The sequence below is a fragment of the Scyliorhinus torazame genome, chromosome 5, assembly GCF_047496885.1.
Source record: "Scyliorhinus torazame isolate Kashiwa2021f chromosome 5, sScyTor2.1, whole genome shotgun sequence".
NCBI classification, from domain to species: Eukaryota; Metazoa; Chordata; class Chondrichthyes; order Carcharhiniformes; family Scyliorhinidae; genus Scyliorhinus; species Scyliorhinus torazame.
Window position 1 is genome coordinate 96,877,796 of NC_092711.1, and position 23,699 is coordinate 96,901,494.

The 23,699-nt window shown below is 44.4% G+C and overlaps 1 protein-coding gene, 1 long non-coding RNA gene and 2 other non-coding genes across 4 annotated transcripts in view; 2 read left to right on the top strand and 2 right to left on the bottom strand.

Annotated features, from left to right (window-relative positions):
• Positions 1-23,699, bottom strand: part of LOC140419082 (uncharacterized) — an 81,677-nt gene that overhangs the window by 15,445 nt on the left and 42,533 nt on the right. The window lies entirely within an intron of this gene.
• Positions 160-6,526, bottom strand: LOC140419068 (uncharacterized). Its single transcript, XR_011945512.1, has 2 exons — positions 6,069-6,526; positions 160-1,282 (listed from the first exon to the last, which is right to left on the bottom strand). It is a non-coding gene; the product is annotated as an uncharacterized lncRNA (long non-coding RNA).
• trnav-cac (transfer RNA valine (anticodon CAC)) lies at positions 9,800-9,872 on the top strand. The gene has a single exon. It is a non-coding gene; the product is annotated as a tRNA-Val (tRNA).
• Positions 13,985-14,074, top strand: trnap-cgg (transfer RNA proline (anticodon CGG)). Its single transcript is given in 2 exon segments — positions 13,985-14,020; positions 14,039-14,074. It is a non-coding gene; the product is annotated as a tRNA-Pro (tRNA).

Consider the following 23,699-nt stretch of genomic DNA (forward strand, 5'->3'; position numbering starts at 1 on the left):
CAGCAGAGGCAGCTGATCAGATTGTCTTAATCTCAGTGACAAAGAAGCTCCATCAGCTCCTCGCTTGTTGGAGGTGAGGATGGAGGAGACAGGAGAGGGAGAGCTCATCAAAAGGAACCAATTTGCATCAGAGATATTTAAAAGATTCAACACACTGTATTTAACACAAAGCTGATTTATTTGGCTTTTAGCCAGAATACGAGTCCCTGTAAGTGGGCTGGGGTTTATTAACATCAGCAGAACCAGACCCCAATGAACCTGGGTCAGTCCTGGTTGTGATTAACGGAAAATTCCAATCACTGTAGTTATTTATGAACTCGCTGATGTCTCAGCAGGCTGGGTGAGGTTGTGAAAGCGTTCCCACACTCAGAGCAGGTGAAAGGCCTTGTGCCAGTGTGAATTCGGTGGTGGTCGTGAGTTGTGATGATCGTCTGAACCCAGTCCCACAGTCAGAGCATCTGAATGGCTTCTCGTCAGTGTGAACACATTGATGGGACATCAGTTCCCAGGAACATTTAAAGCCCTTCCCACAGTCTGAACATTTAAAAGGTCTCTTGTCTGTGTGAACTCGGTGGTGTCTCAGCAGGGTGGATGAGGTAGTGAATCCCTTCCCACACACGGAGCAGGTGAAGGGCTTCTCCCCAGTGTGAATTCTCTTGTGCGTCAGCAGGTCAGATGACTGAGTGAATCTCCTTCCACACTTGGAGCAGATAGGCGGCCTCTCCCCGGTGTGAATCCTCTGGTGTACAATGAGTTGGGACGATCGCCTGAACCCAGTCCCGCAGTGAGAGCACCTGAACGGTCTCTCGTCAGTGTGAACACGTTGATGCAGCATCGGTTCCTGGAAACTTTTACAGCATTTCCCACAGTCTGAGCATTGAAATGGTCTCTCCACAGTGTGAACTCGCTGGTGTCTCAGCAGGTTGGCCGAGATAGTAAAACTCTTCCCACACTTGGAGCAGGAGAACGGTTTCTCCCCAGTGTGACTGCGTCGATGTGTTTCCAGCTCTGATGGGGAAATGAAACCCCTCCCACAGTCCCCACATTTCCACGGATTCTCCCCAGAGTGACTCCGCTTGTGTCTCGACAGGCCTGATGATCGACGGAAGCCTCGTCCACACACACAACACGTGTACGGTTTCTCCCCACTGTGAATGGTGCTGTTTCCTTCCATGTTCAAAATCCCCTGATATTCAGGTTACGGTAAATGAGCAACTGGAGCTGATCCTGATCTGATGAAGTTTCCCGACTGCAAATCCTCTCCTTCGAACACCCTGTGAAACTGATTTAAAACAGAAAATAGGGAGTGCGAGAGAACCCACAAAAACACAAAGGCAGGTTGTGAAATTGAGCTGAATGAATCTGGTCATTTGTGGGGCCGGCACTGGGAAAAAGTGACCATGAAACCTGCTGGATTGTTGTAAATACACAACTGGTTCATAGAATTTTATCATAGAATTTACAGTACAGAAGGAGGCCATTTGGCCCATCGAGTCTGCACCGGCTCTTGGAAAGAGCACCCTACCCAAGGTCAACACCTCCACCCTATCCCCATAACCCAGTAACCCCACCCTACACGAAGGGCAATTTTAGACACTAAGGGCAATTTATCATGGCCAATCCACTTTACCTGCACATCGTTGGACTGTGGGAGGAAACCGGAGCACCCGGAGGTAACCCACGCACACACGGGGAGGATGTGCAGACTCCGCACAGACAGTGACCCAAGCCGGAATCGAACCTGGGACCCTGGAGCTGTGAAGCAATTGTGCTATCCACAATGCTACCGTGCTGCCCTAATGTCCTTCAGGGAAGGGAACCTGCCAACTGGTCTGGATCTAGAACAAAGAACAAAGAAAAGTACAGCACAGGAACAGGCCCTTTGGCCCTCCAAGCCCGTGCCGACCATGCTGCCCGACTAAACTACAATCTTCTACACTTCCTGGGTCCGTATCCCTCTATTCCCATCCTATTCATGTATTTGTCAAGATGCCCCTTAAATGTTACTATGGTCCTTGCTTCCACCACCTCCTCAGGTAGCGAGTTCCAGGCACCCACTACCCGCTGTGTAAAAAACTTGCCTCGTACATCTCCTCTAAACCTTGCCCCTCGCACCTTAAACCTATGCCCCCTAGTAATTGATCCCTCTCCCCTGGGGAAAAGCCTCTGACTATCCACTCTGTGTATGCCTCTCATAATTTTGTAGACCTCTATCAACCTCCGTCGTTCCAGTGAGAACAAATCGAGTTTATTCAACCGCTCCTCATAGCTAATGCCCTCCATACCAGGCAACATTCTGGTAAGTCTCTTCTGCACCCTCTATGAAGCCTCCACATCCTTCTGGTAGTGTGGCGACCAGACTACACGAGACTCTGACACACTGCGAGAAGGAGAGAGAAAGGGAGTAGTAAAGGCTGAATAATTGAAAGAAGTATTTAAATATCTTCAGAACAAGCAGAACATTGACAGAATCTCCCAAACCATCGACCTCTACCACCTCGAAGGAGCAGGGTAGCAGGAATATGTGAACATCATTTCCAAGTTCCCCTCCAACTCGCACACCATCCTGACTTATCTGACATACACTACTGGATGGACAAAGCCATTGTCTTCATTCCCCATTACAAACTCCACTCCCTCACCGCCGACTCCATTTCTCTTCCTGGGAACTGTCTGAGGCTGAATCACGCTCTTCACAATCTCTGGCATATGAAAAATGAAATGAAATGAAAATCGCTTATTGTCACGAGTAGGCTTCAATGAAGTTCCTGTGAAAAGCCCCTAGTCGCCACACTCCGGCGCCTGTTCGGGGAGGCTGGTACGGGAATATTTCACCCCAAGCTGTGTTTCTGTCCACATATCACTGTCACCGCCTATTTCCACTCAGTAACATTGTCCAGTTATGTCCCTGTCTAAGTTCATGTGCTGCTGAAACTCATCCATTCCTTTGTTCCCTCTAAACTGGACTATTCTAATGTGGGTCTTGTCGATCTCCCAGATTCAACTTCACAGGAACTGGAGGTCATCCAAAGCTCATCTGCTCCTGTCCTCACTCACACCAGGTCTTGTTCACCATCACCTCTGTGCTCCCTCACCTACATCGTGGTAATCGCCAGTCCGATAATCGTCTGGGCTCATCTAATTGTGGTCCTCCCCCGGCTCCAGTTCCTCCCCTGTGCTCACAATCTCCTCCCTGAACTGCCTGATCCCCTTCAGTCTGTCTCCACCAGCCACACTGAGCATGCTCAGAACACAGCACAGCCCTGCGTCCTCACCCTGGGTTCCTTTAGTCACCGATACGGGACTTTCTGACCGATTGGGCATTCTGGGTAATCTCACCACCATCGAGATCAATCAGGCAAACCTTTTCCCCAGTTGGTAAAACGGAAGATCCATGGATGAGGGGGGATACTGGACAGGAAGCAGAATCAGAGGTTCAGACATTGTATTAAATACTCCCAGCATGAGCACATTAATCTGATAGGAGATCACTTCCACACGAGAAGACAGCAGTGTGAAGCCTCCTGAGATTCTGGTCCCTTCCCAATCAGTGATTACTGGAGCTGGTATAGAGAAAAGAGTCGGAATAAATTCAGGGATTTATTTGTTCAGTTTTACAAATGGGTCTGGAGTCACATTCGAAGTTTGTGCAGACTGTGAGTACCTGGCTTTATTAACCCTCCCTTTCCAGAACTTGGGGGAAGGTGTCTGGTATTCAGGACAAATATTACAGGAACTATTTTAAAACTTGTGTCATCATTGATGCTTTATGAGTACGGGTCATGACCAAAGCATTCGTGGGATCTATTTCTTATAACAGGAGTTAGTTAATAAATCAGGGGTCTGAGCTGCATAAATAGAGGTGTTGAGCACTAAAACAAGAAATTATAAAGTCCTGGTTAGATCACAACATTATATCCAGCTCTGGTCACCAGTCCTTATGAAGGATATGAGGATCCTTACAAAGTGCTGAGGAGATTCAGGATGGTTCCAGGAGGGAAGTTAGCGGCAAGGTTAGGTTGGAGAAACTGGGCTTGTTCTACACAGAGCAAATGAGATTGAGGGGAGATTGATGGAGGTGTACAAAATTAATACAGACATAGATCAGGTCGATAAAGAAAAGCTGTTCACATGAGAGAACCTGAGATGCAGCGGGGAATATGAAGACCTTTTTTTACACAGAGTGATAACCTGGATCTCACAGCCCTGGAGGGTGGTGGAAGTGGAAATGATTCATCACTTCACAAGAAGAAGGATGATATACTGTGCGACTTTTATCAAGGATTTGGCTGCATGCTGGACGATTGCTTCATATTTTAATTATCTGTCCCACTCCCACTCTAACCTCTCTGCCCTTGGCCTCCTGAACTGTTCCAATGCAGCTCAAAGGGAGCTCCGGGAACAGCAGCTCATCTTTCCATTCAACACTTTACAACCTTCAGAACTCAGCAGTGAGTTCAGCAGTTTCTGCAGCAACAGAGGTTTCAGGATCTGGAACTCTGTCCCTGAAAAGGTGCCAGAACCGGATTCTATGTTTAGAATGTGTCTGCTCGTCCGAGATTCCCCAACCAGTGGAATTAGTTCCTTTCTATCTACCTCGTCAGTTCCAATTAACATCCTGAAAACTTTGATCAATTCCCTTTTAATCTTCTAAATTCCAAAGATTACAACCCTCAATCAGGTGGCAAAGGGGTTAGGGAGGGGAAAGATATAATTAATGGAATAGTGCTAAAGATTGTGCAGGGACACAGGGGACTGGGGTTTCTAAGTGCTTTTCTCTCTGAAGTGACATGATATATTCAGCGAGTAGTTAGCAAAGCAGTTCTGTAGAAAGATCATTTAGATTCGAAAATTAACTCTAATTCTCTCTTCACAGATGCTGCCAGATCTGCTGAGTTTATCCAGAATTTTCTGTTTTTACCTCAGATTTCAAGAACCCGCAGTATTTTGCTTTTATTAAATTGCCTCTTGAGCTGATAAATGGTGTTAATGAGCACAAAATAGAAGTTTTACTGCTTTATAAAGCTCTGATTAGGCCACAATTCGAGAATTGTCTATTTCTGGTCACCACTCTTCAGGAAGAATGCGAAGGTCCTTGAGAAGGTGCAGAAGAGATTTTGCAGAATGGTTCCGGCAGAGGGGGTTGAGGAGATTTAATTCAGGTGTAGAAAATTCTGATGGGTTTAGGTAAAATATACAAAGAAAATCTGTTCCCATTCACTGATCGTACGAGGACTCGGGGACACATACAGGTTTGGGGTAAAAGATATGGGAGATGTGAAGGGGACCGATTTTAAAGTCAGTGGTAATGTCCCTAAAGTTACGGCTGAGGGGAGGGCAGAAATGGACACGATGAATATTTTCAAAAGGAAATTGGATAAATATTAAATGGAAACCTGCAAGGATAGAGGGATGGAACAGGGGAATTGGACTGACTGGATTGCTCTCGAGCTAGCATAGACTCACTGGGCCGAATAGCCTCCGCTGTGCCACAATGACTCTCTGACTATTTTTTATAATCACACCGTATAATTTAACTTTGGGATTCAGCAGTGGCACAGTGGTTAGCACTGCTGCCTCACAGCGTCAGGGACCCGGGTTCAATTCCGGTCTCTGTGTGGGGTTTGTACATTCTCCCGTGTCTGCGTGGGTTTCCTCCGGATGCTCCGGTTTCCTCCCACCGTCCAAAGATGTGCAGGTTAGTGGATTGGCTATGCTAAATTGCTCCTTAATGTCCAAGGATGTGCAGGTTAAGTTCTAGGTTATGGGTATAAGGTGGGGTGGATGGAGGAAGCATAAATGGGTAGAGTGCTCATTTGAAGGGTTGGTGTAGACTTAATGGGCTGGATGGCCCCCCCTCTGAACTGGAGGGATTTGATGATCTTATGATCACTCAGGGAAATCTGTGCTCTACACTCCCTCTGAGGCCATTCTATTCTCCTAAGGTTTGTTGCCCGGAGCTGAGCTTTCAAGGTGCGATCGAACCACGGTTTGTGAATCTTGGGGCTTTTCCAGTCACACTGAGACCTGGAATCTTCTCGCACAGACAGAACAGACAAACATTTTACCTTGCACACCCAGATGCTGCTGATATTCAGGTTCGGATGTATCGCTGACTCTGTCAGATCACAATGTGATGCTTGGTTTAAATTTCCCATCAATCAGTCCTCCACTTCGAACTTCCTGAAAAAGAAAATTACAAAGACCTTCAACTGCTAGTGTGAGATATAAATTGAGGAGACATAAAAATTGTCTTGGTTTGAGTTTGCTGTGTGTAAATCCTCCCCTTCTAACCCCGTAAAAGGAGTTTCCAGAATACATCACTGTCAGCCACAACATTCTCTCCTCCTGCTGACAGGCCAGGGAGCACTGCGCATGCGCCCTGCTGCAATATGGCTGCCGTTATTCTGGGTCTGTGATGCAGAGCAGCCCAACAACGTCCTTTGCAAACACAGGATCAGGAGCTTCTTATTCGGGCTTTGAGGCATTCATGCTGTGTTTACGGTGTTTATGAGGCCCCCCCCCCCCTCCCAGGCACTCCGCTGTCTCTTCCCCCACACCTCGCGGCCCCGTGACTCAGTTCACCCGATCATTGGTCCCCTCACCGCCCAAGTCCAGACACGTACCACACTGCGCATGCCCCAGTCAGAGACCGCACTGCGCATGCTCTATTCAGAGACCGCGCTGCGCATTCTCCACTTACAGCTTGGTGGTGCGCCTGCGCAAGAAGCTCCTGTGGGCTGAATAGGACACAGTCGTTCACGTGGAGGATGCCGGGTATATATCCAACCATGAAGACATAATATTGCTCAATTGAAATTGTGGCTTTGTGGTCCGATTTCGATTGGGGCCATATGTCAAGATGCCATATGATTAAATTAATTGGTACAGCAACCAAAGTGCATGTGAAGTACATAGAACGATACAGCGCAGTACAGGGCCTTCGGCCCACGATGTTGCACCGAAACAAAAGCCATCTAACCTACACTATGCCATTATCATACATATGCTTATCCAATAAACTTTTAAATGCCCTCAATGTTGGCGAGTTGCGGCATGGTGGCATAGTGGCTAGCACTGCTGCTTCACAGCGCCAGAAACCCGGGTTCAATTCCGGCCTCGGATAACTGTGGGAAGATTGCAGTTTCTCCCTGTGTCTGTGTGGGTTTCCTCCGGGTGCTCCGGTTTCCTCCCACAGTCCAAAGATGTAGAGGTTAGGTGGATTGGCTGTGATAAATTGCTGTACAAAAGATTAGGTGGGTCACCGGGATAGGGTGAAAGCGTGAGATTAACTTGGGTGCTCTTTCCAAGGGCTGGTGCAGACTCGAATAGCCTCCTGCTGCACTGTAGGTTCTATGATTCTTCCTCCAGTGTGACTGAGCTGTTATGTCAGCAAATATGATGACCGAGTGAATTCATTTCCACATTCGCCTGAAGGCACATTCATTTTGGACCCAAGATGGCGCCGGAGCGTGGCGACTCTCTGTGAGCTCTGCCAAACAGATCTTTTTACAACTTTATAATCATACTAATATTTTAAAACTAATTGAACACGAACATTATCACTAACCTTTACTCCTGTATGCTTCACCCGATGCCGGTGTCTATGTATTTACATTGTGGACCTTGTGGTTGCCCTTTCATGTATTTTCTTTTTATTTTATTTTCTTTAATGTACTAAATGATCTGTTTGAGCTGCTCTCAGAAAAATACTTTTCACTGTACCTCAGTACACGTGACAATAAACAAATCCAAATCCAAGGAATTTTGTGGTGGGATTTTACACCTGAGATTGAAGCTCAGTCAGTGATTTTAAACCCTTCTGCTAATGAGTTCCACATTCTTAGCACTGTTCAGTTAAAGAAAAGCAAAAAAACTACAGATGATGGAAATCTGAATTAACAACAAAAATAATAATCTAATAATAATCTTTATTAGTGTCACAAGTAGGCTTACATTAACACTGCAATGAAGTTAATGTGAAAATCCCCTAGTCGCCACACTACGGTGCCTGTTTGGATACACCTAACAAGCACATCTTTCGGGACTTGTGGGAGGAAACCGGAGCACTCGGAGGACACCCACGCAGACACGGGGAGAACGTGCAGACTCTGCACAGACAGTGACCCAAGCCAGAATCGAAATACTCAGCAGATCTGGTAGTGTCTGTGGAGAGGGAGACATGGTTTACATTTCATGTCCAAGATCTTTCATCAGAACTACACTGCATCAGCACAGATCTGAAAGGTCAACTGTTTCTCAATCCCCAGATGTTGCCAGATATGCTGGGTATTTCCAGTATTTTCTATTTTAATGTCTAGTTAAAGAGAATTGCTCATTAGATGTATTACTAAGTTATATTTATTTTCATCCTTATACAAGTGACAGCATCTTCCAATTGTCTACCCTGTAAAACACTTCTATATGTTTATATTCCTCAATCATTCACTTTTCCAATGGAAACGTCCCTAGCCTGCTCAATCTATCATGATGGGTATAACCTATCACTATAGAATTGCTCCAATAAAACTTTGCATTTTGACAAAGTCCACATATTAGCCGTTCATTCAGTCCACAACAGAATTTAATAGGTTGACAGATGCAGGTTTAATCACCGTCTGAAACATGCACACAAAGACAGACACAAGCGATTCTGTGACTGAATTGGAGTAAATGACAGAGATTTTAATAGAATCAAATTTTTAAAAATCTGTCTTCATGATAGCGAAATAGGAAAACCCACTCGGGGAGATGAGAAAAACGAGGCTCGGTACAGATCCCGTGACGTCCCTCTTTCTTCAACACGAACGGGATGAAGGCATCAGAACGTTTCACACACAGAACAAAAAGGAATCAAATATAATGAAAATATCATTCTCAAATCTCTACCTGTAAAACTCTCCCATTTCATTTCAATGCTGACTTTGCTCAATTTCACATGAGCGCAATGGGGTTTGTATTACCCAGTGACTCGAACTATTTTCTTTGTCAGTCATGTTTGCAAATCAATGTTGTATAGTTCAGAGTCTCACTTTCAAATGAGAACATAAATGTCAGATAAGATTAAGTTTTGAGTAACGGAACAGATGCTGAGTAAATTGATTGACATTTTTAGAAGCAACATGAGAATGATGTTATTACTGAATGAGCAGAAATCATTCCACCCTGAGAACGCTTCTCCATTTGAAAATTCATTTGAAACCAAATAAAGTGGACTACTTAAGCAAAGTGTCTCAACAGGGCTTTGTGAAGTTCTAAAAATCATTTCCCTCTCTAATAGACAGACTGTGTGAACAGGCTGTAGATCAAATAAAATTAAATTCTGTATATCAACTCAGAAATAATGAAGAGATGCTTGATCAGGAAAAAACACCTTCATAAATTTGGTATGAAATCAATTGCATGATTACATGTTGTTTATATCGTAAACTGCATCATTTCCGTGTCCACATCGTCTGGTCCAGTGAAACTTGATCATTAAGTCAAACTGGGCATGGATTCGACAGAAATTCCTTTTTCAAAAGCGAATTGGACGATCAGCTGTAATGGAGAAAACTCAAGGCCGTTGAAAAACATTGAGACTAATCAAAAGATTGTTCTTTTGAAAAGCTGGTCGAGGTGATCGAGGTGCCACTTATTTCGTTTTGTTATTTTATGGTTACATTGATTTATTAGTCTCTCTGCAGCATTCCTAATGAGAACAGCCGAATTCTAAAAAACAAAGGCTCCAAAGTGTAACTGAGTGACAGAACAGTGGCAGCTTTCTACACAGGCCCATTGGAGCGAATATCAGCCAGCTGTTTCTGTAGTGTAGTGGTTATCACGTTCGCCTCACACGCGAAAGGTCCCCGGTTCGAAACCGGGCAGAAACATTCTGGACGTTCCTCATTTGGCGATGAGTTGTATTCTTGCTGTTTTCTGTTTACTCATTAAGTGAATCCGTTACATTACACCCGTTTCAAATGATATCCTGCAAAATCACCATTATGGGGACTGGGAGGAATCGGTCAGAGAGTTCACACGTGTTAAGTGTGAATGGTTTTCTAATGTGCTGCGACATTTTCTGATTCTATTAATAATCTTAAATCAATTTCTCTGCCGCTTGTCTAAGTTTACAGCCGAATTGGACTCCCTCAAAAGAAGGTTCTTCAGTGCAACAAGAATGTAGGTTTCCTGTTCTCGGTCAGAGGGTCAAACTCGGTGCCTGTTTCTGTGGTGTGGTGATTGTCTTGTTTACTTTACACTCAAAAAACCCTGGATTGGAAACCGCGTAAAAACATTGTCGAGGCCCATTCGTTTAAGTGTGTAGGAAAAGTTGCATAATTGACATTTTCATTGTTACTCATCCCGAATAACCCTTGAACTGAGTAAATCTGCCGTGTGGAACCCCGGTCCCCAGAGCTTCAGCCTGATTCTCTGCATTGCCAGTTTAGTGACAATAACACAACTCAACACCAACCACTCCCCCAGTGAATCCGCAATCACACAACTCAACACCAACCACTCCCCCAGTGAATCCGCAATAACACAACTCAACACCAACCACTCCCCCAGTGAATCCGCAATAACACAGCTCAACACCAACCACTCCCCCAGTGAATCCGCAATAACACAACTCAACACCAACCAGTCCCCCAGTGAATCCGCAATAACACAACTCAACACCAACCACTCCCCCAGTGAATCCGCAATAACACAGCTCAACACCAACCACTCCCCCAGTGAATCCGCAATAACACAACTCAACACCAACCACTCCCCCAGTGAATCCGCAATAACACAACTCAACACCAACCAGTCCCCCAGTGAATCCGCAATAACACAACTCAACACCAACCACTCCCCCAGTGAATCCGCAATAACACAATTCAACACCAACCACTCCCCCAGTGAATCCGCAATAACACAACTCAACACCAACCACTCCCCCAGTGAATCCGCAATAACACAACTCAACACCAACCACTCCCCCAGTGAATCCGCAATAATACAACTCAACACCAACCACTCCCCCAGTGAATCCGCAATAACACAACTCAACATCAACCACTCCCCCAGTGAATCCGCAATAACACAACTCAACACCAACCACTCCCCCAGTGAATCCGCAACAACACAACTCAACACCAACCACTCCCCCAGTGAATCCGCTATCGATTATTACCTGAATATAATATCTTACAAAGCAAATGTCATTTGCTCTCATCTATGCCGGAAAGGTATTCAGGAGAAGCAGAAGTGCCGAAAATTGCCGGCACACTGAGCAGGAACAGAGATGCTCCTGTTTTGACTTGGCACAAATATTAACAGTTCCTTCAATGGCGACAAATGCAGGTCAGAGGCTGGGAATCTCGCTGTTATTCTATTAAATTGATTAACACTAAAAGACCGGCTGGGAATCCTGCGGAGAGTAATTCACCCCCACCCCCCACTCCATCCCCTCCCAGCCTCTTCACCATCAACAGTCACAAGTCAGGAATTAAATGGCTCAAAGGGCAAAGCTGGCTCGGTGGATTGGCCATGCGAAATGGCTGGGTTACGGGGGGTGGGCCTAGTTAGGGTGCTCTTTCCAAGGTCGGTGGAGACTCGAAGGGCCGAATGGTGTCCTCCTGCACTGCAGGGATTCAATGATTCTCCTTCAGTTCCTCCCTCTCACTAAGCCCTGCATCCCCAACATTTCTGGCATCTGATTTGTGTCAGTTTCTGTCCCTTTAGAATACACTGGGATTTGTCAAAAAGACTACCAAAAGTAAATCTAAACGATCAACTGAATTGGGTTAAAGTTATTGAAAATGCATTTTTTCATGGACTGAAACTGATGTCTAAACGTTTACCACGAGCCAACCAGGAGTCGAACCTGGAATGTCCCGATGGGGAGTTTGGCGCGTTATCCATTGCGCCACTGGTTCACAAGGTAAGCACGTCCTTACATCTCGTCCAACAGGTTACACAGACTGTTTATCCCAAAGTGTTTTACAACTCTCGGGGAAATTCCCTCAGGGTCGCCCCGGCGAATTGGATCAGACTCAGGGTTGAATTTGGCGGCAATGTAAAATACACCAATGCTGTTCCCAGTGTGGGAAGTCATTCCCGAAAAACAGAAAGAATGAACTGGAATTTCTGGGATCGTGTCCAGCGTCTGTTTGTGGGGAAATGCGGTTGGTGAATGGCCAGGCTTGGATAACACTTACCAGGACATAAAACAGTAAGTGAATTAATTTAAGTTTGGAAGTTCCCATCTCCTTTCTGTCTGCAGGTATTTCCCGCTCTGAGCTGCACAATGAACCACAAACCACAGCGATTAAACTAACTTTTATTTCCTGTCGGTTCAACTGGTGTCGGTGCCGGCGATGTTTGTGGACAAACTGCAGCTTCTGTGTATGTTTCCCCCGCTGCATTTATTCCCCTGGAACTGACACTCTCATTTTCTGTTTTCATCAAATGTCCGAACGGTGTAAAGTTGTGATGATGTCCACCAGAGGGCGACATGGCCACACGTTTCCTCCTTATCAAATACCCTCCACAATATTCACCTTAAGGTTCTGACTCAGTCAATGGTTCCTCTCTGTTTTCAAACATACGAACAGATGAAATAGAAGCAGCAGTTGGCGATTCGGCCCCTTCAGGCTGCTAAGCCATTCAATAAGATGTGGAGATGCCGGCGTTGGACTGGGTGGGCACAGTAAGAAGTCTGACAACACCAGGTTAAAGTCCAACAGGTTTGTTTCGAATCACTAACTTTCGGAGCACAGCTCTTTCATCGGGTGAGTGAAGAGGTGCGTTCCATAAACATATATATAGACACAGTCAATGATACAAAGACTCGCATTCAAAGTATCATCTTGCATCATTGACTGTGTCTCTATATGTGATGTGGAGATGCCGGCGTTGGACTGGGGTGGGCACAGTAAGAAGTCTTACAACACCAGGTTAAAGTCCAACAGGTTTGTTTCGATGTCACTAGCATTCGGAGCGCTGCTCCTTCCTCAGGTGGTTATATGTGGTTATGGAACCCACCTCTTCATTCACCTGAGGAAGCAGCAGTGCTCCGAAAGCTAGTGATTCAAAACAAACCTGTTGGAATTTAACCTGGTGTTGTAAGACTTCTTACTATTCAACAAGGTGGCTGACCTGTTTGTGTTTCGAATTGCACATTCCCATCATGCAAAGATACGAAATTTGATTCTCTGATAGTAAATGGTCTGTTTTATAGAATGATACACACACGGGAGCACATACTAACGGATAAGATAGAAGCAGAAGTCGGCCATTCGTCCCTTCAGCCTGTTCTGCTATTGTGATACTCTTCTGTGATACTGAATATTCTGTTTTCTAGAATGATGCAGCACATGTGCAGAGTTCGAAAGAAGCTCAACAAACACTCGAGGAACAGCCGCGCATTTTTCCACTGGGCTCAATACAGCTTTCACACTCAGAGTGTGTGCAACACTGTAAATGCTGCCCCCATTCTGTGTGTCCTTACATCGCAGATTTGGGTTTGAATCTTGTTTCCACTTGTTCTTTGTGTCCGGGCGACAGTTGTTGATCAATCTGCCATTGACAGCTCCTCCAGACACATCTTTTGTTTCTTTGTTTCTTCCATTGCTCTGACAGAGAGCTGGCACAGACACGGCAGCCCGAATGGCCTCATTCTGTGGTGTAATCATTCTCTGATTCGATGCTAACCTCACCCTGTGGCCAGGGAACCAAGACATTTTCTCATTTAATATCTCCTGACTTGTCCCCTTTTAAGCCCTTTCCTGTTGTTCTGTTTGCTCCCTCCGGGATTTCACTTGCTTCTAATTTTCTACATTTCTAACCTTTCCCGGTTTCTATGAAAGGTCACGGAGGTGAAAGATGAATTTTGTTTCCCCGACCACAAATGCTGCCTGACTTCCTGAAATTTCCCAGCATTTCCGCAGATATCTGATTGGCTGTGGATGGCAATGAAAGTATCTTTTGGTTCGATGATCGCTTTCTTACTGGCTCGTTGGTCTAGGGGTAAGATTCTCGCTTCGGGGTTTAGGCTGGAGGAAAATGTGAGAGGTCCCGGGTTCAAATCCCGGACGAGCCCTTTGATGTTATTTTCTGTTGGTCAACCAACATGTTTTCTTCATTTCTTTGCGGTGCAGACGGCGGGATTCATTCACATTGGGTTTCCTTTGAGAAGCTGAGCTCACGCTGCAGGGAACCAAGACGTTCCCAAGAAAACCGAGACATTTTCGAAAAGCTTGACTATGTGAGTGGACATTCCCTTATCTCCATTCACGAATCCAGGTGACTCCATGGTGGTGGATTCAGGCAACTCTCTTGTCTGTTTCATTTTATCCATTCGGAAATGTGAACATCACTGGCTGCTCCAGCATTTACTGCCCACAACTATTCGCTATTGAGAAGGTGGTGGTGAGTTGCTTCTTGAACCGCTGCAGTCCATTGGTGTAGGTACACCTACAGTGCTTTTAGGGAGGGAGTTCCAGGATTCTGTCCCAGTGACAGTGAAGGAACAGCCGATATATTTCCAAGTCAGGATGGGGAGTGGCTGGGAAGGGAACTTTCAGGGTCTCGGGGTCTTGGGTTTGGAAGGTGCTGTCTAAGATGTCTTTAGTGAGTTCCTGCACCCACCCAGGCAAGTGGAGAGTACCCATCACACTCCTGACTTGTGCCTTGTAGATGGTGGACAGTTAGGATGTGGAGTTAGGAGGTGAGTTACTCGCTGCAGGATCCCAGCCGCTGACCTGCATTTGTCGCCATTGAACGAACTGTTAATATTTGTGCCGAGTCAAAATAGGAGCATCTGTGTCCCTGCTCAGTGTGCCGGGAATTTTCAGCTGACCCTGAATGCATTTTGAGGTACATGTCAGAGCAAATGACACGTGCTTGAAAGTTATTATATTCAGGTAATATTGGATTCACTGGGGAACTGGCTGGTGGTTGAATAGTGTAATTGTCTCTGGGCCAGTAAAGCAAAGAACCAGGCTGGAACTCTGGGGACCGGGGTTCCACGCGGCAGATTAACTCAGCGACTCAATTCAAGGGCAATTCGGGATGAGTGTAAATGGATAAAGGAAATGTCAATCATGTAACATTTCCACACACGGAAACCAATGGGTTTTGACAATGTTTCTGTGCGGGTTTAAACCGAGGGCCTTTAAGCAAACATGATCATCACTACACTACAGAAACAGGGAACAGCGCTTCGTGCACTGACCGGGAATAGTAAACTGTGCGTCCTTATTGCAATGAAGAACCTTTTATTGTCAGAGTACTATTCAACTGAAAACTTAGGCAAGTGGCGGAGAAATCGATCCGACATTAGAATCATAAAATGCTATAATCAGCAATGACATTAGAAAACCATTCAGAGTTAACACGTGTGAACTCTCTGACTGCGATTCCTGCCAGTCTCCATCACAGTATTTTGCAGGATATCAATCGGAACTTTGCGGGTGTAAGATAATGTATTCGCTTAACTATTGAACAACAAATAGCAAGGATACAACTCATCTGCAAATTTAGACGAGTAACGTCAATAAAGTTTCGAATAAGGGACATTTGGTGTGTGAGGGGAATGTGTTAACCTGTACACTGAAAAACAGCTGACTGACAATGAGCCCATTGGACTGGTGTTTGGAAAATGTGTTGTCTTGTCTGTAAACGTGAAAATACTCCCAACACAAATATAGACATTGAAAAGAGCAAACCGATTAGTCTCAATGTCCTTCTCTCTTTCTGTGATCTTGAGGATTCTCTCTTCCAATTATTCTTCCAATTTGCTTTTGAAAAAGGAGTTTCTGCAGAATCCTTGCGCAGTTTGATTTAAACGAGAACGTTCCCCTGGTCCAATGATCAGAAGATTTGGACACGAAGATGGTGTAGTTTACGATATAAACATTATGTAATCATGCAATTGTTTCATATTGAATTTACAAAAGTGTCTTTTCTGCTGAAGCATCGTCATTATTTCTGAGTTGATAACAGAGTCTAATTACATTTGATCTACATCCTGTTTACAGAGTCTGTCTATTAGAGAGGGAAAGGATTTGTAAAGCTTAACACAGCCCTCTAGAGATCACTTTGCTGAAGTAGTTTACTTTATTTGATTTCAAATTAATTTTTAAATGTAGAAATGTCCGCTCAGCAAATATCTCCGGGTGAAATGATTTCCTCTCATTCAGTAATAACATCATTCTTATCTCCCTTCGAAAATCATCAAACAATTTTACTCAGTATTTGTTGCATTATTCAAAACTTGATATTATTTGATATTTATGTCCACATCTGAAATTGAGACTCTCTGAAATATACAACATTGAATTGCAAACATGAATGACGAAGAAAATAAATCGAGTCACTGGGTAATACAAGTTCCCTTGTGTTCATCTGAGATTGGCCCCAGTCAGTTTTTAAACACAATCAGATATCTTCACAGGTAGGAGATTTAAGAATGATATGTTCATTATATTGGACCCTCTTTGTTCTGGGTAGGAAACATTCCGCAGCCTAAATACCGTTCATGTATAAGAAAGGAGGGGTGACAGCAAATCCGCACTGAGCCTGGATTTCCTCATCTCCCTGAGTGGCTTTTCTTATTTCTCTCCCACAAAGCCCGATTTTCAAAAAGGTGTTTTAGTTAAATCTCTATTTCCTCTAATTCAGTTGGAGTATCATTTGTCTCTGTCTGTATGAGCACATATTACCATTAAATATGTTTCAGATGGTGATTAAAAATGTTAATCTACATCCGGAAATCCATTAAATTCTGTTGTGAGATGAACACACTGCGAATGTCCGAACTGTGTCAAAATTGGATCATCTTTTTCTGATCTTTGTTTCTTCAATATTCACTACCTCCGACTTCTCTGAATGTTGTTTGAGGCCGAGATGAGACCAAATATATATCTAATATATGGGATTCAGGTGACATGCAGAAACAATCGCATGTTCTCCAACTTCCCTCAAACTAAGCGAGAAGTATTCGATGTTCCTGCCCAGTTTTGAACGGAGGACATTTTGCGGCGTTAGATGAACATGATAACCACTACACTGCAGAAACAGTAAGAAGTCTTACAACACCAGGTTAAAGTTCAACATGTTTGTTTCAAACACTAGCTCCTTCCTCAGGTGAGCAGTGCTCTGAAAGCTAGTCCAACGCCGGCATCTCCACATCATGGCTACAGAAACAGGCAGCAGCGAAGCAGCCAGTGGACCTGTGCTATGTTCAACTGCAGTGTCTTGCTGCAGCTTCTGATAGTTAGGCTGAGAGGCCATGTCACGTATTACTCTCCTCCACCTTCCTCACATGTTTATTTCCAGCAACATTTTCATTACTTCCATTGACCTCTCTTCCCTCACAATTGCTCCCCCCAAGCACACATTCACACCACTTGGGCAATTTGCTCCCTGTTCCTAGTCTTCCTCTGACACACTGCTTACTTTAGTTCTGCCATTAACACAGTCTAATCACTTAACGTGCCACTATCAGCACATTTCTTAGCCTTGTAAGAAGTTTTACAACACCAGGTTAACATCCAACAGGTTTGTTTGGAGTCACTAGCTTTCGAAGCGCAGCTCCTTCATTAGGTGAGTTTCTTAGCCTTGATCACCCCATTTACATTCCCTTTTTCTTTCTGTCCAAGACATTTTAGTCATTCTCCACCTATTGCTGGCCCTCTATCCAGTCCCAATTCTCCACGAGACCTCTGCCCGCCACCCCATCCACCACCCCCGCCCATCCACAATAGTCTGAATCTGACCCCATTTCCAGTTCTCCAGCTTTGACAAAGAGTCACCCAGACCCGGAACAACAGCTGCCATCTCGCTCCACAGAGGCTGTCAAACCTGCTGAGATTGTCCAGTATTTCCAGTTTTTGTTTCTGATTGAAGCATCTGCAATAAGTTGCTTTTATCTTACAATTAGACATGACTGACACAGTTATTATGTTCATCTGCATCTATCAATCCATTATATACTGTTGTGGATGAACAAACTGCGAATATCCAAACTGTCTTAAAGCAGGGAAATCTTTATCAGCTCATTGCTTCTTGAAAATTCAGTACTTCAGACTTTACTGAATCATTTTTTGTGGCTGATGTGAGACTAAATCTCCTATTCCTCCAACATACAAGATTCAGGTAATATTCAGGGACAAACGTATGTTGTGCAAAGATTTCCTCAGATTAAATGAGAAGCATTTAATGCTTCTAGCAAGTTTCGAACCAGACACCTTTCACACGTTAGCTGACTTTGATAACCTCTGTGCTAGAGAAACAGCTGGCAGCACAGTACCCAATGGCCCTGTGCAACGTTCAACTGCACAGTCTTGCTGCAGCTTTCAATGGTTCGGCTGAGAAGCCAGGTCACTAATTACAAGAAGACAACTGTGTCTTTAAAACATGTGTCTCAACTTGTAAAACCATAACATATGGAACTTCAGCATTTGTTCAGCAGTATCTAATGGGAACATTGCTCTCTGTTCAATTATTAATGCATCATTCTTATCTTCCGACAGAAAATTTCCACCAATTTTACTCAATATTTGTTTCATTATTCAATGTTGAACATCGGAATATTTATGTTATATATGACTTCATTTTGAATCGAATAGTTCTCGAGACTTCACTCTGAATATCTCTGAAATATGCACCATTGAATTGCAAACATGAGTGACCAAGAAAGCGTGGGTCACTGGGTAATACAAATCCCATGAATCTTTGTTGAGAATGCAGCCATGATGTGGAGATGCCGCCGTTGGACTGGGATGGGCACAGTAAGTCTTACAACACCAGGTTAAAGTTCAACAGGTTTGTTTTGAATCACTAGTTTTCAGAGCGTAGCTCTTTCCTCTTCCTCTTCACCTGAGGAAGGAGCTGTGCTCCGAAAGCTAGTGATTCTTAACAAACCTGTTTGACTTTAACCTGGTGTTGTAAGACTTTTACTTTGTTGAGATTGACCGCAGACAGCTTTTGAATAAAGTAAAATATCGTTAAATGGAAGAGAATTGAGAATTAGGTGTTGCTTATATTTGACCCCTCTGTGTTTTGGTGTGAAACATTCTGCAGCCTCAATCCCGTTCATGTATAAGAAAGGAGGGCTGACAGCAAATCCGCACTGAGCCTGGATTTCCTCATCACCCTGAGTGGCTTTTCCTGTTTCTCTATCATGAAGGCCAAATTTTTTAAAAAGGTGGTTCAGTTAAATCTCTGCCATTTCCTCTAATTCAATGACAGTATCGTTTGAGTCTGTCTATATGAGCACCCATTACAAGTAGATGAGTTTTGTACAGTGATTAAAATGTTAATCTGCGTCTACAAAGCCGTTAAATTCTTTTGTGAACTGAGCAAACTGCCAAGATCCGCACTTTGTTTTTTCATGTCTGGAACGATCTATCTGGACTGTACACAGAACAATACTTTTCACTGTACCTCGGCACACGTGACAATAAATCAAATCCAATAAAAGAGACAGTTTCTTACTAGTTTTCAGATTGAACAATGAGCCTTCTTAAAAATAATTCATTCATGGGAGGTGGGTGTCACTGGCTGGGCCAGCATTTACTGCTCATTCCAATTGCCCTTGAACTGCGTTTCTTGTGAGTCTATTTCAGAGGGCACGTTCAAGTCAACCACAACATTGCTGTGGATCTGGAGTCACGTGTAGGCCAGGCCACAGAAGGAGTGCAGATTTCCTGAGGGACATTAGTGAACCAGATGGGTTTTTACAAAAATTATAGAATCATAGAATTTACAGTGCAGAAGGAGCCCATTCAGCCCATCGAGTCTGCGCCATCCCTTGGAAATAGCACCCTACCTAAACCCACACTCCCACCCTAATCCCTGTAACCCCGCCCAACCTTTTTGGACACAAAGGGAACTTTAGCTTGGCCAATCCACCTAACCTGCATGTTTGGACTGTGGGAGGAAACCGGAGCATCCGGAGGAAACCCATGCAGAAACGGGGAGAACGTGCAGACTCCGCACAGGCAGTGAACCAAGCCGGGAATCGAACCTGGGACCCTGGAGCTGTGAAGTAACTGTGCTAACCACTGTGCTACTGTGGCCCCCCTATTGACAGTGTCAACACTAGACTTTTAATTCAAGGCTTTTATTGAATTTCAATTTCAATATCTGTCATAGGCAAATTCGATCCCAGATCCCGAGAGCATTAACCGGAGTTTCTGGATTACTAGCCCAGTAACAATACCATTCCGCCACTGCCTATTCCACATACACTTGGCAGTATACGATGTCTAGTATTGTGTTCTGTGATCTTGTCTTGCAATGATTCTGCAGAAATGCTGGTGACTTAGCCAGAACGATGATTTATTAATGTACACGTGGTAAGGTAATGATCAGAATGCTATACAGACTAAGTTATCACAGTTACATGAGACTCTCTTGGAACTACCCTGATGTGCGACTGTCCTCATGTACGCTTTACAACCTTCTGCTGGTAGCCTGATGTTCCCTGACTGATGTCTGACAACACCTGGTGGGAGGTCACACTGCTGAGTACGTGTAATATTATCTACAGGCTTATCACCACATCTAGTAACTTTGCAAAATTATAGAGTCATTTTCAAACAAATTCTGATAGCTCTGCAGTTTCTGGAACCATTTTGGTTGATCATGTTATTTTTGAAAATAAAGATCTAGTCTTTACAATATAATTACCTAATACACCAATTTATTCATGATAATCAATGTTCACTACTGAATAATCATCAATGTAATTATTGTTTTTTGCAATGAAATCAATACATAGTTAATATAGAAAAGGTACAGGTGAAAGAGCTGCAGAAAGGCACATGTCAGAGGTATAAAAGGGCTTCTTGACCTTATTACTAAGGCCAGTGAGTACACTATGAAAATAACAATATACGGGCAGCAAGGTTGTGCAATGGTTAGCACTGCTGCCTCATGGCGCAGTGGCCCCAGGTTCGATCCCGACCCTGGGTCACTGCCATGTGAAGTTTGCACATTCGTCCTGTGGTTTTGTTGGTTTCACCCCCACAACACAAAGATATGCAGGGGAGGTGGATTGGCCATGCTAAATTGTTCCTTAATTGGAAAAAATGAATTGGGTACTCTAAATTTATTTTTAATAATGAAAATAACAATTTAAAAACTAAATGTGATCACACATGTGTACTTACAGCTTCCTACATTACAACAGTGAATATTTTTCAAAAGTACTCCATCGGCTTTAAAACACTTTAGGAGGTCCAGTGGTAGTGAGAGGTTTTATAGAAATGTACATTTGTTCTAATTGTCCGCAAACGAGGATATATTACACTCGGTGTCCTCACCAATTTATTGATAAAGGTTGAGTCTTAATTTTGTGTAATAACCACGTCAATGACACTATTTTCAATACTCTGAAATTCCAGACATACCATATGCACAATTATTTATTGGATTGAACACCGGTCCTCAGCTCTGTGAGACCGCAGTGCTAACCACTGTGTCACCTAACGATTTAGATGAGGGAACAAAATGCAATATCTCCAAATTTGCAGATGACACAAGTTGCGTGGGAGGGTGAGCTGTGAGGAGCTTGCAGAGATCCTTCAGTGTGATTTGGACAAGTTGAGTGAGTGGGCAAATGAATGGCAGATACAGTATAATTAGTAGAAATGCGAGGTTATCCAGTTTGGTAGCAAAACGAGAAGGCAGGCTATTATCTGAATTGTCATAAATTAGGAGGGAAATGTGCAACGAGACCTGGATATCCTCGTACATGTCACTGAAGGTAAGCATGCAGCGACAGCAGGCGGTAAAGAAGGCAAATGGTGTGCTAGCCTTCATTGCGAGCGGATTCGAGTACAGGAGCAGGAATATCTTGCTGTTATTATACAGGGGTTTGGCCATACCTGGAATATTGTGTGCAGTTTTGGTCTCCTTATCTGAGGAAGGATGTTCTTGCTCTAGAGGGAGCGCAGCGAAGGTTTGCCAGACTGATTCCTGGGAAGGTGGGACTGACGTATGAGAGATTGAATCAGTTAGGATTGTATTCACTGGAGTTCAGAAGAATGGGGGATCTCATAGAAACCTACAATATTCTAACAGGGCTTGACAGGGGAGATGCAGGAAAGATTTTCCCGATGGTGGGAGTTTACAGAACCAGAGGTCGCAGTCTGAGGATACGGGGTAGACCATTTAGACAGATGAGTAATTTCTTCATCAGAGAGTGGTGAGCCTGTGGAATTTGTTACCACAGGAAATAGTTGAGGCCAATACATTGTATGTTTTCAGGAAACAGTTAGATATAGCACTTGGAGCGAAGGCAATCAAAGGATATGGAGGGGAAATCAGGATTAAGCTATTGAGTTGGATGATAAGCCATAACCATAATGAATGGCAGAGCAGACGCGAAGTGCCAAATGGTCTCATCCTGCTCCTATTTTCTGTGTTTCTATGTAATTCCTTCCCACACTGAGAGCAGGTGAATGGCTTCTCCTCAGTGTGAACTCGCTGGTGTGTCTGCAGGATAAGCTGGCACCCCTGATGATGGAGATATTTGAGGAGGCGAGAGGGAAGGGGATGTGACCACAAACTTTGGGGCAGGCATCGGTTTCCCTGTTGCTTAAAAACGATAAGGATCCGATGGAGTGTGGGTTGTTTCGGCCCATATCACTTTTAAATGTGAACGCAAAGGTATTAGCGAAGGTACTGGCAGGTAGGCAGGAAGAGTGCCTCCTGAAGGTGGTAGGTGAAGATCAGACGGGGTTTGTGTGAGGGAGGCAGCTCTTTTCGAACATTAGGAGGATACTGAACGTGGTTATGGCACCGGCGGAGGGGAAGGAAACAGAGGTGGATGTGGCAATGGACGCCGAGAAAGCATTTGACCAAGTAGAATGGGGACACTTGATAGCAGTTCTGGAGCGGTTTGGGATTGGTCCACGATTTGTGGACTGGGTAAAGCTACTGTATAAGGAGCCGGGGCCAGTGTCCGCACAAAAAACATCAGCTCGAGAGACTTTTCTCTCCACCGTGGGACTAGGCAGGGATGTCCTATGTCCCCCCCCTGCTGTTTGAACATAGAACATAGAATGATACAGCGCAGTACAGGCCCTTCGGCCCACGATGTTGCACTGAAACAAAAGCCATCTAACCTACACGATGCCATTATCATCCATATGCTTATCCAATAAACTTTTAAATGCCCTCAATGTTGGCGAGTTCACTACTGTTGCAGGTAGGGCATTCCACGGCCTCACCACTCTTTGCGTAAAGAACCTACCTCTGACCTCTGTCCTATATCTATTACCCCTCAGTTTAAAGCTATGTCCCCTCGTGCTAGCCATTTCCATCCGCGGGAGAAGGCTCTCACTGTCCACCCTATCTAACCCCCTGATCATTTTGTATGCCTCTATTAAGTCTCCTCTTAACCTTCTTCTCTCTAACGAAAACAACCTCAAGTCCATCAGCCTTTCCTCATAAGATTTTCCCTCCATACCAGGCAACATCCTGGCAAATCTCCTCTGCACCCGCTCCAAAGCTTCCACGTCCTTCCTATAATGCGGTGACCAGAACTGTACGCAATACTCCAAATGCGGCCGTACCAGAGTTCTGTACAGCTGCAACATGACCTCATGACTCCGGAACTCAATCCCTCTACCAATAAAGGCCAACACTCCATAGGCCTTCTTCACAACCCTATCAACCTGGGTGGCAACTTTCAGGGATCTATGTACATGGAC